This window comes from Schistocerca serialis, chromosome 1 (genome assembly GCF_023864345.2).
Source record: "Schistocerca serialis cubense isolate TAMUIC-IGC-003099 chromosome 1, iqSchSeri2.2, whole genome shotgun sequence".
In the NCBI taxonomy this organism is placed as follows: domain Eukaryota; kingdom Metazoa; phylum Arthropoda; class Insecta; order Orthoptera; family Acrididae; genus Schistocerca; species Schistocerca serialis.
This window is the reverse complement of record NC_064638.1, coordinates 171,548,089-171,566,573: the sequence shown is the minus strand read 5'-3', so window position 1 is coordinate 171,566,573 and position 18,485 is coordinate 171,548,089. Positions and strand designations below refer to the sequence as shown.

The 18,485-nt window shown below is 44.0% G+C and overlaps 3 non-coding genes across 3 annotated transcripts; all 3 read right to left on the bottom strand.

Annotated features, from left to right (window-relative positions):
• Window positions 1-14,626: 14,626 nt before the first annotated feature.
• Trnap-cgg (transfer RNA proline (anticodon CGG)) lies at window positions 14,627-14,701 on the bottom strand. Its single transcript has one exon. It is a non-coding gene; the product is annotated as a tRNA-Pro (tRNA).
• Window positions 14,702-14,928: 227 nt separating this feature from the next.
• Window positions 14,929-15,003, bottom strand: Trnap-cgg (transfer RNA proline (anticodon CGG)). Its single transcript has one exon. It is a non-coding gene; the product is annotated as a tRNA-Pro (tRNA).
• A 527-nt stretch (window positions 15,004-15,530) lies between these two features.
• Window positions 15,531-15,605, bottom strand: Trnap-cgg (transfer RNA proline (anticodon CGG)). Its single transcript has one exon. It is a non-coding gene; the product is annotated as a tRNA-Pro (tRNA).
• Between the last annotated feature and the right edge of the window lie 2,880 nt (window positions 15,606-18,485).

Here is an 18,485-nt window from a genome sequence, read left to right as displayed (position 1 = left end):
TTTAAGTGCCTGGCAGAGGGTTGATCGAACCACCTTCACAATTCTCTATTATTCCAATCTCGTATAGCCCGCGGAAAGAACGAACATCTATATCTCTCCCCACGAGCTCTAATTTCCCTTATTTTATCGTGGTGATCGTTTCTCCCTATGTAGGTCAGTGTCAACAAAATATTTTCGCATTCGGAGGAGAAAGTTGGTGATTGGAATTTCGTGAGAAGATTGCGTCGCAACGAAAAACGCCTTTCTTTTAATGATGTCCAGCCTAAATCCGGTATCATTTCTGTGACACTCTCTCCCATATTTCGCGATAATACGAAACGTGCTGCTCTTCTTTGACCTTTTTCGATGTACTCCGTCAGTCTTATCTGGTAAGGATCCCACACCGCGCAGCAGTATTCTAAAAGAGGACAGACAAGTGTAGTGTAGGCAGTCTCCTTAGTAGATATCTTACATTTTCTAAGTGTTCTGCCAATAAAACGCAGTCTTTGGTTAGCCTTCCCCACAACATTTTCTGTGTGTTCCAATTTAAGTTGTTCGTAATTGTACTACCTAGGTATTTAGTTGAATTTACGGCTTTTAGACTAGACTGATTTATCGTATAACCGAAGTTTAACGAATTCCTTTTAGCACTCATCTGGATGACCTCATACTTTTCGTTATTGCCAATTTTCTAAATCGTTTTGAAATTTGTTTTGATCTTCTGATGACTTTATTAGTCGATAAACGAAAGCGTCATCTGCAAAAAACCTAAGACGGCTTCTCAGATTGTCTCCCTAGTCGTTTATATAGATAAGGAACAGCAAAGGGCCTATAACACTACCTTGGGGAACGCCAGAAATCACTTCGGTTTTACTCGATGACTTTCCGTCAATTACTACACACTGTGACCTCTCTAACAGGAAATCTCAGAACTAATCACATAACTGAGACGATATTCCACAAGCACGCAATTTCACTACTAGCTGGAAATCCAGAAACACGGAATCGATCTGAAATCCCTTGTCAATAGCACTCAACACATCATGTGAACAAAGAACTACTCGTAGTTGTGTTTCACAGGAACGATATTTTCTAAGCCCATGTTGACTGTCGGTCAATAGACGGTTTTCTTCGGGGTAATTCATAACGTTTTAACGCAATATATGTTTTAAAATCCTGCTGCATATCGACGTTAACGATATGGGCCTGTAATTTAGTGGATTACTGCTACTACCTTTCTCGAATATTGGTGTGACCTGCGCAACTTTCCAGTCTTTGGTTACGGATCTTTCGTCGAGAGAAGGGTTGTATATGAATATGGAGTTAATGCATCAGCATACTCCGAAAGGAACCTAATTTGTATACAGTCTGGACCAGAACACTTGTTTATATTAAGTGTTTTAAGTTCCTTCACTACTACGAGGATATTTACTTCTACGTTACTCATGTTAGCAGCTGTTCTCGATTCGAATTCTGGAATATTTACTTCGTCTTCTTTTGTGAAGGCATTTCGGAAGGCTGTGTTCAGTAACTCTGCTTTGGCAAGACTGTCTTCGATAGTATCTCCATTGCTACCGCGCACAGAAGGCATTGATTCTTTCTTGCGGCTAACACACTTCTCATACGACCGGAATCTCTTCGGATTTTCTGCCAGGTTTCGAGACAATGTCTCGTTGTGGAAAATGTTATAAGCATCTTGCATTGAAGTGCGCGCTAAATTTCGAGGTTCTGCAAAAGATCGCCAAATAAATATGTCCATGCCAGTGTGGCGTAGTCAGCAGTACCATGCCTTATAAAATAATAATTTAATTGGTAGACAACTTACAGCTTTCCTTTCGGCAGCACAGTGACAAGATAGATTGATGATGACACCTCACATGTGACACGAGGGCACATCGAAATATGCTTTACTATTCAGTTAATCACTACATCTTAAATACAAAATTAATGTTCAACGCTTCACCATAAGCACGTCTGGTACTGTTGATATCAAAACCTTCGCTACGGATCTACCAACGCTTGAAATAAGTAACGCTACTAAATTTTAATCTGAGGAACAATGAAAATACATAGGCTATTTCCCATCATCTTGCAACAACATCCACTGATGCATTCTCATTTATTTTCTATAAATTACAAGTGTGTTCTTGTTCTTCGTATTTTAAATAAACAGTTAAATTAAGTATTGATGGTTTCTCATTCTGTCCGGCTTGCTGTTAGTGTGCGAGACGACGCGAAGTAGTGCTATCTGTCACGGAACTGCTGAATAATTTGTCATTCTAGTTAGGCGTCTATCCACCTGCTGGCGAGAGTAGGAACAAGCCAAACGCCAGCTTTTGAATACCTTATGCCTGGTGTACAAACCCCAGTCCGCCACGTGAAAGAAACGGGCTTACTGCACATGCTCATAACAAGCGCGGAATTCCGAGCTGCTTTTAGCTGCAAAGCATTGTACTGGTGGGGCATATACGAAGTTAAAATGTAAAATATTTGAACACATTTATGAAGGTACATGATCAGATCGAATTAAATTCAGATTGTAAGAATTATTTTGGAATTTTTTGTGGAGGCTCAGCCTTAGAGTCTTAATGAACGCTTCGCCGCTAAGTATAATGTGGGAGGTAGTTCCAGAGTCGGATTCCTGCAACTGAGAAGGACTTCGAGAAGATGGCTGAACTATGGACTGGGACAGAAAGGTCTTTGCTCAGACGGGAACGTGTGTTTCTGCGGTGTTGTTCAGGCCAGAGTGGTAAGTTCGAGTAGAGATATGAGGGATAATGTTCATTAATAAGTAGGGAAGACAGGGGGTATGGAAATCTCTGAGCTTGTCTGCACGCAGCCAGGATAACTGTGCATATGATGGTGAAATGTGGTCAAAGAGTCGAACATCACATATATAACGAATACAGGCATTTAGAATCAGTTCCATGCTCCTTGAGCTTTCCTGAGAAAGGCCATGCATGGTAACGTCTCTGTAATCAATAATTGGAAGTATAAGTATCTGTACAAGTTTATTTATTAGATCAAGAGGCGTTTGGTTTTTACATTTTTATTGAACATGAAGAGATGCTGACGCCTGCTTGCACATTACAGTTGCGTGCTGGGTCCAATTTAAATTTTCATCTATTTTTACTTCTACACTCTTTTCTGAGGGAGAGAAGTTGATATTTGTCCCATTTAAGGTTAATGATGGTAGGAACTCTCGATATTTCGGACTAATGAGCCTAGAATGACCAGCCAATACAGCTTCAGTTTTGGACAGGCTGAGCTTTAATCCTATATCCTGTGCCCACAGATCGATAATGAAATCAGCGAAAGCTGTCTTCAGTTTTATTGGTTTTGCGCTTAGATATAACTATAGTTCATAAGAGAACATAGGGTATTTGCAGTAGAATAAAACTGACGACACACCATTGACATACAATTAAAAGAGTATAGGAATTAATACTGAACCTTGTGGGACTCCTGATAGTACCTGCCTCCATTTTGACTTTATAGTACAGGACAAAACGTATTGCTGGCGAAACGTCAGGTATGAGCGAAACCATTGCACTGCACTTAGTGAGAAATTTAGGCTGCTAAGTTTGGCAAGTAAGCTGCAAAAGTTCATCGAGGTCATTAGAGCCGGCCGGTGTGGCCGTGTGGTTCTAGGCGCTTCAGTCTGGAACCGCGTGACCGCTACGGTCGCAGGTTCGAATCCTGCCTCGGGCATGGATGTGTGTAATGACCTTAGGCTAGTTAGGTAAGCAGTTCTAAGTTCTAGGGGACTGATGACCAAAAATGTTAAGTCCCATAGTGCTCAGAGACATTTGAATCTTTTTTTTTTTTTTTTTTTGCGGTCATTAGAGACGGAACACACGCTTGGATTGCGTCAAGGATAGGGAGGGAAGTCGGCCGTTCACAGGAACTATCCCGGCATTTTCCTGTAGCGATTTAGGGAAATCACGGAAAACATAAATGTGGATGGCCGGGGACGGATATGTACTGTCGTCCTCCCGAATGCGAGTCCAGTGCGCTAACTACCGTGCCACCTTGCTCGGCGTGTCCCTTTTAGGTAATGGGTTACCTAGTCTCTGTTTCCAGGACTTCGGTAAAACGCTTGTGGTTAAGGAGAGCTTGAAGATATTATAGTGGGCATTAGTGCATCAACAATAAGTTGGATGTTTTGACGGTGCTGCACGTAACATGCATTAGACATAATTTTTCGTCGATACAGGCGTTTACCCCTTTGAAGTAATCAACAAGTCTTTGTTTCATTTGTGTTTCAGTTGTCGTTGTTGCTAATGTCTAGTACCTGTTCAGTGCATTGACTGGTACAATGGGATCAGCTGCAGCATTTACTTTGCCTGTCTCAAGATCGCGAATGTTTTTCCACAGGATCGCTAGTCTGTTTCCGTTTTCGGTTAATGAGTGGGCATGCCTGAGATTTGCATTTCTCGCAGCTCGAATGACTCTGTTCCGCATCTGTTTGTAATTTGATTTTCTGAAGTTGGGTGCTGTTTATATACCCAATACATAGTGTCTCTGAGATACATGAGCTGTTTTAGTTCCTCAGTTAGCTGAAGTGCAGGTTTCCGTCTAACTTTTTCGGTGTTTATGTGGGATTGGGGTTGGGTTGAGTTGTTTGGGAGAGGAGACCAGACAGCGGGGTCATCAATCTCATCGGATTAGGGAAGGACGGGGAAGGAAGCCAGCCGTGCCCTTTCAAAGGAACCATCCCGGCATTTGCCTGGAGCGATTTAGGGAAATCACGGAAAACCTAAATCAGGATGACCGGACGCGAGATTGAACCATCGTCCTCCCGAATGGGCGTCCACTAGCCACTGCGCCATCTTGCTCGGTTTTAAGTGGACATATTTGTCATATTGTCTAGTAGCTTTGTTATAAAACCCATAAAGTTTTCGTTTAGGTCCGAGAAAGGAATATAAGACGTCCCCTAAGCTATTTCTTGGACCTCAGTTGCAAGTTTGGAAGAGTTAATATGTTTGATGTCTCGGTACGTAGTTAGTTGCGAAGTCATTCTGGGAGATTGTAGCGTGTTCGTCATGAAAATAACGTCAGGGTCGGACATGACAGCTGCAGATGTGTGGGAAGTACGAATTACTCTGTTTGGGGATTTCGTTGCAAATATATCTATGGGAGTGTGACTACTATTTGTATTTACACGAGATTAACAGTTCTTGCCGTATTTTAAAGTCAAATATCACGTACGTAAATAGTGCACGAGACGTGTCAGCAGGTGGCTGTACTCAAAAAATGTTACAAAACTCGTTATCACTACCCTGAAAGAGAACAAAAACATGTAATTAATGTCGCACTCACTATATTCATCTGATTTATCACCTAAAAACTTCTTTTCATTCCATTACGCCAGCTATTTCAATCACCCCAAGAAGCCGTCGAATGCTTCCAAAACCAGAGTTGTTACCGCTGCTCGTGCGGGCGGAGTCGGAGGCGTCCCACATCGGCGGCGGAACCTGTTGCGAGTAATTAGGCGGACGCCTGGCGATACTTTGCAGAAAACGGGGCCGGCGATTAGCATGCGTTATAAGCTACCGACGGACCGATAGCGATCGCCGATCGTCTGGGTCGCCAGACACTGCGTCCCGTTACTGTGTCTGCGGCCCACCATCTTGCACATCCTGATAACGACCCCGCGACAGAGGAGGGAAACCGGGCCGGCAAGTGCCCACTGCACCAGACCCGACCTGCCAGAGGTGCGGAAACTTCGCTGCAAGGTGCTAGGAATGGGTGTGCGGACATTTGCCACGCCGGACATTTGCCACGATTTTACCTGCTCCGAACGGTTGGGTGCCATGTCTCCCCCTCCTCCTCCTCATCGCTGTCGCGCAGCAAAGGTACTTACTGAGCCTTTCCGCTGGTTTACTTAACATAGGACCAGAATCTCTTTGGATTTTCTGCCACATTTCTAGAGAGATTTTCGTTGAGGAAACTATTAAATGCATCTCTCATTGAAATCCGCACCAAATTTCGAGCCTCAGTAAAATTTCACCAATCTTGAAGATTTTGCGTTCGTCTAAATTATACTTGCCTTTTTCGGTGCTCCTCCAACAACTTTCTGTCGTGTTTTGTGTACCATGGGGGATCAGTTCCGTCTCTTATTAATTTATTTGGTATGACTCTCTCGAGTGCTGTTGATACTATTTTTTTGAACTTAAGCCACATATGGTTTTCACTTACATAGTTTGGAAGGATTGGAGACTTTCTCTTAGAAAGACGTCAACCGAATTTTTAGCTGCTTTTATAAATAGATATATTTCGCGTTTAGTTTTGGTGAATTTCTTTGTTACAGAATTGAGTCTCGCTACGACTGTGTGTTCACTAATCCCTGTATTTGTCGTGATGCTCACGACTATTTGTGGTTAAGAGGTCAAGTGTGTTTTCGTAACCATTTACAATTTGAATGGCCTCGTAAACTAATTGTTCAAAATAATTTTTAAAATAGCATTTAGAACAATTACGGAAGTTGTTTTCTATCTACAATAGGGACTGAAAATGTATTTTTGGCAACATACGGAAGGTAGATTGAAGTCACTGCCAACTATAATTGTATGAGTAGCGTATCGATTTGTGATGAGACTCAAGTTTTCTTTGATCTGCTCAGCAATTGTTTCATCTGAGACCGGGGGTCTGTAAAAGGAGCCAGTTATTAATTTATTCCGGTTGTCGAATATACCCTCTGCCCATACTAAGTCACAGGAACTATCTGCTTCAATGTCGCTTGTGAGTTGAAACACTCATTACATTAATTTTCCTTAAGTTGTCCTTCTTGTTTCTGTTGTAGTGCAGATCATTACAATTACGGCTTTTCCTTCCAAAACCTAGGATGCTTTCTCTGTGACCCTGTAAATACCAGGGCTAAACAATGTAGAACAACAACGTACGTTACAAGCATACCATTCTGTATTACTTCATTTCCTTATTTCTAACATTTTAAAATTGTACGTCGACTTTAGATGACATGTCTATTATAGATGTTCTGATCTCTATTTAGTGAACGTATTTTCCGTCATGTTTTGAACATTGTCCCACTACACTTCATTAACTAATGTTTCGCCGCAAGTGATATCGGATTTTAGAGAGTAAATTAATATGGAGTATGTCGTTCATCTTTTCAAACATTCACATTCCCATTTCTTCTGTCCTTATTGTCTTTTGGGCATGCAGTTGTAGTAATTAAAGTAGGCACAAATGCAGTGATCAAAAAGAAATCATTAGCGTTCTATTCTCTTTACATCGTTCCTTTCTTGTTGCTCCCATGCCGATCTACTGTTTCTGTAGCAGTCAGTAAGCGTGAAAGAAGCTACCTTACAGGCAGAGCGATCTATATTTATACTTGGCAGAACTAATTATATACTGACATAATCGTCGGCATTGCTTTCGTTTCCCAAAAGTTATAAATATTTCGATTTCGGAAAAGAAGCTCTGTATTTCGCCAAGATGTCGAAGAAGATGGTCCTTTACGTATTGGTTGTATCGAGTAAGATGTGGAAACGGTGGTTTGAAAGCGGACAGAAGAAATACGAGGAAGGGCGTCCCTCACTGACGGATCGCTACTCAAGCTACCTGGCGAAGGGGTAAGTGTGGCAAATGACCGGCGTGGCAAATGTCCGGCATTCCTAGGAATGTGATGCGGCGTGGGAGGTTTTGGCCCAGCAGCTGCTTCGACACATCCTGAACTACACCATCACTTCGCATGCCATCATATGGGTTGCAACGGGGAATACATAATTCTCAAAGGGAAACTGCCATCTGAAAGACACACTACGACAGGGTGTCGCAAAAATTTGGCAGATGACTGTTTCGGGCCCAAGTCTGCACCTGCAGTTTATTTTTCTCCTCTACACATTGCAGATTTTAGAGGGTCCAAGGAGAGAAGCAAACTGCAGACGGAAACCACTGTCTGAAACTTCCACTGGGGCACCAGTGCATCGCACTTGTAGGAGACAATGCCTTTTTATGCAGAAGTTGCCTCGATCTTCCTCACTGGCGATCGTGGCAATCAGTCGCAATCACAGAGTAACAAACAAAATTGTTAAACGTTTCGTCTATGATCCGTCAGCGTACAAACCCACGTTTTCTGCGCAAGGGGTAGCCTAGTAGCAGGCGCCAGCGTCTATAACTTCGATGCTCTGTAGCACCGTTGGATGACGTTTGCGGACACGGCTTCCTATCCTCGATTTGTTCCTCAGAACACCCTCTGTAATTCCTCTAATTTTGTCGCAGCATTTCTGGGACACCCTGCGTAAGAATAAATAACGATTCCACTAAGAGGCGTGCAGTAGATCTCCTAGTCACCAGGTTGCTGGAACTTTTCGACTCAGTGTAGACCCGGGAGTAAGTGATCGTAAGGCCGTCACAGCATCACTGAAACGGCTGTGAATGGGAATATAAAGAAAGGCGCGTAGGAAAAGCGGCAGGGGGAGATTTCAGATTATCTGAACAGTAGAGACGAAAATTTCGTGTGCAGCACTGGCAGCGTTGAGCGTCAATTAACAAAATTCTAGAACATTGTTCATGTACATCTACACCTACAAATACACTCCACGACCCACAAAGTATAGTGTACGGCGCAGCGTACCATGTATCAGCCCCTAGTCACTAATCACTCCCTTCTATGTTCCACTCACAGGTGAAGGAAGGGGAAAACGACTATCTCTATACGTCTGTAAGAGCTATAATCTCTATTATCTTGTCTTCACCGTCCATACTCGAAATGTAGGTCAGTGACAGTGGAATCGTTCTGCAATCAGCTGCAAGTACTGTCCTCTGAACTTTCTCAACGGTGTTTCGCGAAAAGAACATCGTCTTCCCTCGAGAAATCTCCAGTTCAGTTCACGAAACATTTCCGTTATACTCGCGTGTTGATCGACATGCCCTATACAGGTTATGTGCCGAACAAAGTTGCCAGGGATGGGTTGCCGCGTTAGAATGCTGCTCCGAAAGCAAAGAGAGCTTCACTGCAAGTTTAAGCGCAGCCAGAGCATCACAGACAAACAAATGCAGATCGAAGCCAGAATTAACGTAAGGAGAGTCATTCATGAACGCGTTCAACGAACTGAAAAGGAAAATTCTGTCTACAGACTTGAAAGAATATAGTAATAAGTTTTGATTTTATGATAAATCTTCGTACGGATCGAACTCGGGAGTCCAGACACTCTGTGACCATAATGGTATCGAAATCTACAACAATAGAGCTATGGCCAAAAGTACTGTGATTCCTCTTTTCAAGCGTCGGATGAACGTCAAAATGACAAATATCCCAATAACTGACAACGGGATATAAAAACTACTGAAATCGCTCAACAGAGCAACGGTCACTGGAGAAGATAGGATTCCAATACGATTCTACATAGAGTACATGAAAGAAATTGCTCCTCTCTCGCAGCAGTGTATTCCATTTTCAAGAAGATTCATCGAATAGACACTGACTGTACTCTAATATCTCGCGCCGATTTGCCGTAAAATTTTGGAACATGTCTTATTCTCGCATATTATGAAATTTCTGGAAATCTAAAATCTTCTCTGTGAGAATCAAAGTAAGTTCCGAAAACAACAATCGTGCGAAATTGAGATCGCTCTGGTTGTCCACGAGATCCAGAAAGCAGTTGCCTCCAGGTTCAAATAATGTTCCTTCACTTCGGGATGACATTCCATACAATTTCGAATACCACCTAATGAACAATACACTAGCGCACGAAATTTCAAACTAGCTTTGTGACTGAATTGTTTTTAGCAAATAGAACAGAGGACGTCGTTCTCAACGAAGAGAAGTCTTCAGGCATAAAAGTAACTTGGGGCGTACCACAACGGAGTGTTATAAGACGATTATGCTTCACAATATAATGTACAGGTGCAGTTGGGGCTGGGCATGATAGACGAGTGTGTCGGCATCTGATGGGAGCACATTTTAACGGAAAGAGTTCATTTGAAAACATGTAACTACATTCTCACGTATGGAATACATATGGGCACGCTCTAGTCGAAATGTGAGACCATCAGCAGTCAAGATGACCATGGAAAGATGTTTTGGTACCAGAGGACAGGGACGAGATGGTATACATCATTTCTAGCTGAAAGCTAGAACGAGAAACGGCACCTAGTCCGCAGTCAACACATTATTTCTCTCCCGTGTTCCTCATTGGCTGTTCGAAAGTGGTGCGTTGGAGCTTGTTGGTCAGCATTTTACGGTATCAAACAACCTGTGGTGGAAGCAGCGATTCTTCTCGGCTCACAGGCCAAAGTGAATTGTAACTGAACATATCAAAGGAAAACGTAAGTGAGGAAAAATTTAGAAACATCAGCAAATATTTGCGATACCGGCGTGACTGGCTAAACGAGCGCCACAGTAACATCGGAAGTTCCATGTGGCTTTACGCTGATGCTGCTGCTGTGTACAGAGAAGTCGCACAGCGGCAAAACTATAGGAAGTACAGGAAGACTTGAAGAGGATCTACGCTTGGTGCAAAGATTGGAAGTTGTTCCTCAATAGAAACAAATGTAACATATTGCCCATAAATAGGCAGTGAAACTCATTATTGTATGGCTACAAGGTTGCAGAGCATCACTGAAAGCAGTCACATCCATAAGATACATACAGCGTGATTTAAAGTGGAACGACCAGATAAAACTAATCGTTGGTAAGGCGGCTGCCAACATAAGATTCATTGGATGAATCCTCAGGAGGTGTAGTGCGCCCGTAAAGGAGGCAGCTTAGAAATCTCTTTATAGACTTGAATGCTGCGCGTCAGTCTGGGATCCATACCACAAAGAAATGATGGAGGATAGGTCAAAATACGGGCAGCGTCTTTCGTTAGAGGTTCATTTTGGAAGCGTAAAAGAGTCATGGAGATTCTCAACCAAATGCAGGGCGATCTGTACCAGGGTTAGGTTTACTACAGAAATTTCGAGATGGCACCTTCCTAGAAAAGTTAACCACTCTATTGCTTGCTCGTGGGTAAGTGTCGTGAAAAAACCACCAAGGTTAAACTGGAGGGATTCGAGCACACATGAAGGCCTACCAACAAAAAGTCTTCCCGCGAACCATTTGAGTCTGGAACGTGAAAGGGAGCGATTGACAGTGGTACTAATGTACCCTCCGTTACACAACGCAAGGTGGCCTGCGAAGTATGCTGACAGGGGAGGCGCGCGCTCTACCTCAGTTTGACTGAGGGTAGATTGTGATGGCCCGGCGGCTCGGCACGAGCATCTCGGGAACAGCATTACTTGTCGGGCGTTCGACGAGCGCTGTGATGAGTGTCTTCGTCAGGTGACGTAACCAAGGTGAAAACATGTCCAGACGTTTTGGCGTTGGACTGCAACCTTCATCACATACTTCGGACGTCGTAGGCTGTGGAGGAACTAACGTCAGACTTTAATACAGGTCAGAGTACATGTGTGTCTGCACACACAGTGCACCCACCACTACTAACGATGGACCTCCGCTGTGGGACGATCCATGCTTGTGCCAATGTTAATACCAAGACATCGGCAGCTACACTGAAATGGGCACGTGACCGTCGGTACTGGACGCTGACACAGTGGCAGAGCGTTGCGACTTCTCCACTACACTTTGGGGAACATTCATGTGGGCATCACTGGGGTCAGTGGAGCTCGTGCGAAAGCACCGTGACGGCCAAGGAGTCTCGTACATTGGTTGCAGACCACGTGCACCCCTTCATGGCGATCGTGTTTCCCTTGTAAGTGGGCTGTTTATGTTTCCTTATTGGCAACGTTACGTAGCGGTCTGTGTGAGAATCACTGGCTGTGCTGTGTGCAGTCTGTGGCTGGTTTGCATTGTTGTCTGCCATTGTAGTGTTGGGCAGCGGCAGCTGGATGTGAACAGCGCGTAGCGTTGCGCAGTTGGAGGTGAGCCGCCAGCAGTGGTGGATGTGGGGAGAGAGATGGCGGAGTTTTGTAATTTGTCATGAACTGCTATATATATTATGACTATTAAGGTAAATACATTGTTTGTTCTCTATTAAAATCTTTCATTTGCTAACTATGCCTATTAGTAGTTAGTGCCTTCCGTAGTTTGAATCTTTTATTTAGCTGGCAGTAGTGGCGCTCGCTGTACTGCAATAGTTCGAGTAACGAAGATTTTTGTGAGGTAAGTGATTTGTGAAACGTATAGGTTAATGTTAGTCAGGGCCATTCTTTTGTAGGGATTTTTGAAAGTCAGATTGCGTTGCGCAAAAAATATTGTGTGTCAGTTTAAGCACAGTCATGTATAAATTGTTCAAAGGGGACGTTTCATACCCTTCCCGACGCGAGCGACATTTTTCAACAAGATAATGTTCCATGTCACTAGGCCAGGAGTGTGATATTACAAGTACACGCCTGTGATGGAGTGGTTCGTGGAACACAATGCCGAGTTCCAGTTGATGTGATGGCCCAGCAAATCGCCAGACTTTGAACCCCATCGAACACATTTAGGATGAGATTGAAGATAGCGTCAGAGCTGTCGCCACCTCGCCTGTATTTACGGGAATTAGGTGACTCGAATGTGCAGATGTGACACTAACTCCCCCCAGTGATCTACCGAGGCATCATTCCTTCCAAGCGAATACGTGTCGCCGCTGTTATCCCTGCCATAGGTGCACTTACTGGCTACAACATAGGTGTTCATAGTGTTCTGGCTGATCAGTGAAGATGTAATGTGCATTGTACTAGGAGTTGCATGTTATGAGAAGCAAAAGTTTCATACATACTTTGAAACCGTCTGTCAACAAACTTTCGGTCTCACGAAAAAAACTGTAAAGATTGGCCAAGGTTAAATTACGTATATCTGCAGATATCATACTGTATCTTACAGATTTATTTCCCTTCCCAGCACGTTACGCTCGAAGCGTATGGGCGCATAGCACACTGGATAATACTAAACTAGTTCTACAGGGAGTGCTTAGTAGCCTACGTGTAATATCTATCGAGCGAGGTCGTTAGCACACTGGGAGGACAACGGTTCAAATCCCCGTCCGGCGATCCAGAGGTGGGTTTTCCGTGATTTCCTCAGTCGCTCCAACCAGATGTTGGGATTGATACTCCGAAAAGGGCAGGATCGATTTCCTTCCACCGTCCTTTCGTAATCTGGACTTGCGCTGCGTCTCTAATGAGCGCACTGTCGAAGGGACTTTAAACTCTAGCCGTTCTTCCTTCGTCTTGTACTGCTGAGATCTACAGGTGCATGGAAGATCACTTCGCAGGCAGCTCTCTAATTATGTATGCCATATGCCCCTGAGACCTAGTAATCAGGAAAGTGGGAGAGAGCAAACTCCGCGGCCGGTGTGGCCGAGCGGTTCAAGATGCTTCACTTTGGAACCCCGCGACCAGGTTCGAATCCTGCCTCGGGCATGGATGTGTGTGACGTCCTTCGGTTAGTTAGGTTTAAGTAGTTCTAAGTACTAGGGGACTGATCACCTCAGAGCCGGCCGAAGTGGCCGTGCGGTTAAAGGCGCTGCAGTCTGGAACCGCAAGACCGCTACGGTCGCAGGTTCGAATCCTGCCTCGGGCATGGATGTTTGTGATGTCCTTAGGTTAGTTAGGTTTAACTAGTTCTAAGTTCTAGGGGACTAATGACCTCAGAAGTTGCGTCCCATAGTGCTCAGAGCCATTTGAACCATTTTGATCACCTCAGATGTTAAGTCCCATAGTGCTCAGAGCCATTTGAACCATTTGAACCACTTGAGAAAACTCCAACGAAGAAATCACAATGTGCAAAATGAAAGGATGACAGCACAGAAATACTGTTATATAACGACGGGTCTATTAATTTTTTGTCAGTGTGAGCGGAAGACTGCAAATGAGGTAAGTCTATCCTCACGGTGTATTATCCGTTTCCTTATAGGACGTGGTTCTTACCGCACGTATTTCGACAGAGTATGACGGCGGCTTCACAGTAAGAGTGAATGTGGAGATATTGGAACACTGCACCAAATTTTTCGGCACCACATTCGTCTCAGAGACGTTATCGAATACGACAGAGATGTTTATTTACTAATTTTGGAACGTGGGATTTCTTTTCTGGCACTCTCAGATTTACTAAAGAAAGCCGCGAGGAATTGTGCAGTACTTTTTTGAAGCTTTTCTTTCTCTTTCGTTAATACAGCTTTCTATGCGTCCCAGACCAACAATCAAAACTTAAGACCTTGTCGAACATGTGTCTGAAATCTATATTACCGGCAAGTAAATTTGTGTTTGCATTCGACCTTTAATGACACCGGAGGCCCACTCAAAAGAACTATTTCAGTAAATTCATAGCCAATCTCTTAGTCATTAATGTCGGATTACTTCGACCACGTATGCTCACAACGTTACATTTAATTATATTCACGATCGAAACGTATAGATAAAGCAGCTAATAGGAAGTGTTAATCGAATCGGGGAAAAAATAAATATATTTAACATCAAGGTTAAAAGAAGTGACAGGTTTATCGGACTTTTCTTAGCGAATTATGTAAAATATTTATGGCCACGTATTATGATGTCTATCGAGAAGTAAAATCTCTACAAAAATCAACATGAATGCCACAAAAAACGATTTTGCGAAACACACTTTGCTCTCAGAATGAGATTTTCACTCTGCAGCGGAGTGTGCGCTGACATGAAACTTCCTGACAGATTAAAACTGTGTGTCCGACCGAGACTTGAACTCGGGACCTTTGCCTTCCGCGGGCAAGTGCTCTACCAACTGAGCTACCGAAGCACGACTCACGCCCGGTCCTCAAAGCTTTACTTCTGCCAGTATCTCGTCTCCTACCTTCCACACTATACAGAAGCTCTCCTGCGAACCTTGCAGGACTAGCACTCCTGAAAGAAAGGATACGGCGGAGACATGGCTTAGCCACACCCTGGGGGATGTTTCCAGAATGAGATTTTCACTCTGCAGCGGGGTGTGCGCTGATATGAAACTTCCTGGCAGATTAAAACTGTGTGCCCGACCGAGACTCGAACTCGGGACCTTTGCCTTCCGCGGGCAAGTGCTCTACCAACTGAGCTACCGAAGCACGAGTCACACCCGGTCCTCACAGGTTTACTACTACCACTATCTCGTCTCCTACCTTCCAAACTTTACAGAAGCTCTCCTGCGAACCTTGCAGGACTAGCACTCCTGAAAGAAAGGATACTGCGGAGACATGGCTTAGCCACAGAATGGGGGTTGTTTCCAGAATGAGATTTTCACTCTGCAGCGGAGTGTGCGCTGATATGAAACTTCCTGGCACATTAAAAGTGTGTGCCTGACCGAGACTCGAACTCGGGACCTTTGCCTTCCGCGGGCAAGTGCTCTACCAACTGAGCTACCGAAGCACGACTCACGCCCGGTCCTCAAAGCTTTACTTCTGCCAGTATCTCGTCTCCTACCTTCCACACTATACAGAAGCTCTCCTGCGAACCTTGCAGGACTAGCACTCCTGAAAGAAAGGATACTGCGGAGACATGGCTTAGCCACACCCTGGGGGATGTTTCCAGAATGAGATTTTCACTCTGCAGCGGGGTGTGCGCTGATATGAAACTTCCTGGCAGATTAAAACTGTGTGCCCGACCGAGACTCGAACTCGGGACCTTTGCCTTCCGCGGGCAAGTGCTCTACCAACTGAGCTACCGAAGCACGACTCACGCCCGGTCTTCACAGCATTACTTCTGCCAGTATCTCGTCTCCTATCTTCCAAACTTTACAGAAGCTCTCCTGCAAACCTTGCAGTCTCGGTCGGGCACACAGTTTTAATCTGCCAGGAAGTTTCACAGTTTACTCTGTTCGTCAATAAGAGCACAGAAAAAAAGAAAGAAAGAAAAAAAAAACAAGTTCAAATGTGTGTGAAATCTTATGAGACTTAACTGCTAAGGTCATCAGTCCCTAAGCTTACACAGTACTTAACCTAAATTATCCTAAGGACAAACACACACACCCATGCCCGAGGGAGGACTCGAACCTCCGCCGGGACCAGCCGCACACTCTATGACTGCAGCCCAGAGCACAGCAAACATCGTCGCCTGGGTGAAGCTCTGGTCCTTGCTTTTTGGTACAATACTACACCGTCAGTTAGTGAACAAACTGAGAGCTTACCGAGTACCGGATCAAATACGTGACTGGATTAAGAAATTCCTCGCAAACAGAACTGAACACTACGCTCTTAACAGAACAAAATCGAAGAATGTGAAGGGAATTTCTTGAGTCCCTCGAGAAAATGCGATAGCACCATTACTGTTTACAATGTATATCGATGATCTAGTAGAAAGCATCGGAAGCGTTTTAAGACTGTTGGAAGATGATGCGGTTGTCAGTAAGAAAGTAGTAACGCCAGAAGACAGTATCGATTTCCAGAATGATCTGCAGAGGATTGATGAAGGGTGACCCTGAACGTAAACAAATGTAACATATTGCGTACACATAGAAAACAGTCCACTGCTGTACAACTACACGGGTGATGACAAATTTCTGGAAACAGCATCTACCGTAAAGTTTCTAGGACCAACTATCCAAACAGACTTTCAGTGGAATGACCACATGAAACAAACAGTAAGCGAAGCAGACGCCAGACTGCGTTTCATAGGAAAAATCTTAAGCAAGTAGAAGTCATTCAAGAAGGAATGGTGCAGGCTTTCGCAGATGACCATGGGTGTAAATAAATGTAACGTATTACGCATAAACAGGAGAATCAATATACTCCTGTACAATTACATTATTGGCGATAAATCACTGGAAACAGTGACTGCCGTAAAATATCTAGGTCTAATGATGCGCAGTGACCTAAAGCAATATGATCATATGAAACAAACTGTAGGATGGGCATATGTCTGGACGATATTCAGTAGAAAAACCTTAAGGACAATTATTTCATTCACGGAAGGAGTACCGAGCGAGGTGGCGCAGTGATTAGCACACTGGACTCGCATTCGGGAGGACGACGGTTCAATCCCGTCTCCAGCCATCCTGATTTAGGTTTTCCGTGATTTCTCTAAATCGTTTCAGGCAAATGCCGGGATGGTTCCTTTGAAAGGGCACGGCCGATTTCCTTCCCAATCCTTCCCTAACCCGAGCTTGCGCTCCGTCTCTAATGACCTCGTTGTCGACGGGACGTTAAACACTAACCACCACCACCACCACGGAAGGGGTGGCTTGTAAAACACTTGTTCAACCGGTTTTTGATTATTGTTCATCAATCCGCAGAACTTACCGAGTATGATTAACAGAATAGACAGAGAAGTTCCAACGAAGAGCCACATTATTAGTTACGGGATCGTTTAGTAAGCGCAAGAGCGTTGCAGAGACCCATACCAATAGCAACGCTACAAGAGAGGCTATGTGCATCACAGAGAAATTTACTGTTGAAGTTCCGAGGTCGAGCGTTTGAAGAAGAGTTCGGCTACGTATTACTTTCTCTAACATACGCCGTCAGTCCAAAGTGTGCGGTGACTGTTTTATTTGTAGCCTATAACAGACGTCAGCGCTGTAATTACGATGGTAACTAGAATTAACAAATGTAAACAACGGGTGTGTATTCGGCCTGTCAATTGTGAGTAGGCAGTGTTAAGTAGTTTAAGTAGTTTTTAAGTTGTTGTGTCATAAATCACAATTTTGCAACACCTCTAAATCAAGTTTTCAAGACATTCTGCGGAATGTTTTGAAGAAGGGAGTAGCGTGTGGAAATTTTGTCCGATATATGTTGACTCCTGAACAAAAACGACGACGCCTGGAGGTTGATTGAAATGCACAACGCCGACAATTCTTTTCTGGGAAAAAATCATCATGGGTGATAAATCTTGGTGCTATCAGTATGAACCTACCACGAGACGGAAAGCACAGTAAATCACGTGAGGGGTCACCACTTTGACGATATAACTGACATTCAAGCAAATGTGACTCGCGAGTTGAACAGTGTCCCAGAGAAGGACTTTCCTGACTATTTGACATGGTTGGGTAAATGTCATGTGCATTGTACTCAAGTATGTGTGTGTGTGTGTGTGTGTGTGTGTGTGTGTGTGTGTGTGTGCGCGCGGTCAGGAGGAGAGGGAGAGGAGGGGGGGAATACAGAGAACACCTGAAGTATTAAAACCACTACCACCTCAGTCTTAACTTTTCTCTATTTTTTATTAGCCTAATCCAGTTTCGAAACTTTTAGACTCACGAGGCATGTCTTGCGAAATTACTACGACGAGGACATCAGAGAAATTTGAACTTTTACGGAAATTTTTCGACAGTCACATTTCCCATGCACCATTCCTGAATGGAAAAAAGAAGACAGAAAATTAATAGCGGTACCATATGTATCCTCCGTCTCACAGCGTAAGGTCACACGCGGAGTAAAGTTGTAGAAACATTGCCAGCCATCAAGAAATAGTTAATTTCGTGACGGCGGAAAGGTGTTGGTTTGAGGATTGGTGATAACACTTGACTACAGTAAACAGAATGAAGTGGATGTAGGTTTGCAGAAGTCATGCAGAAATGAAGCGATCTTCACGACATAGAGTCAGGCGGACAGTATTCAGAC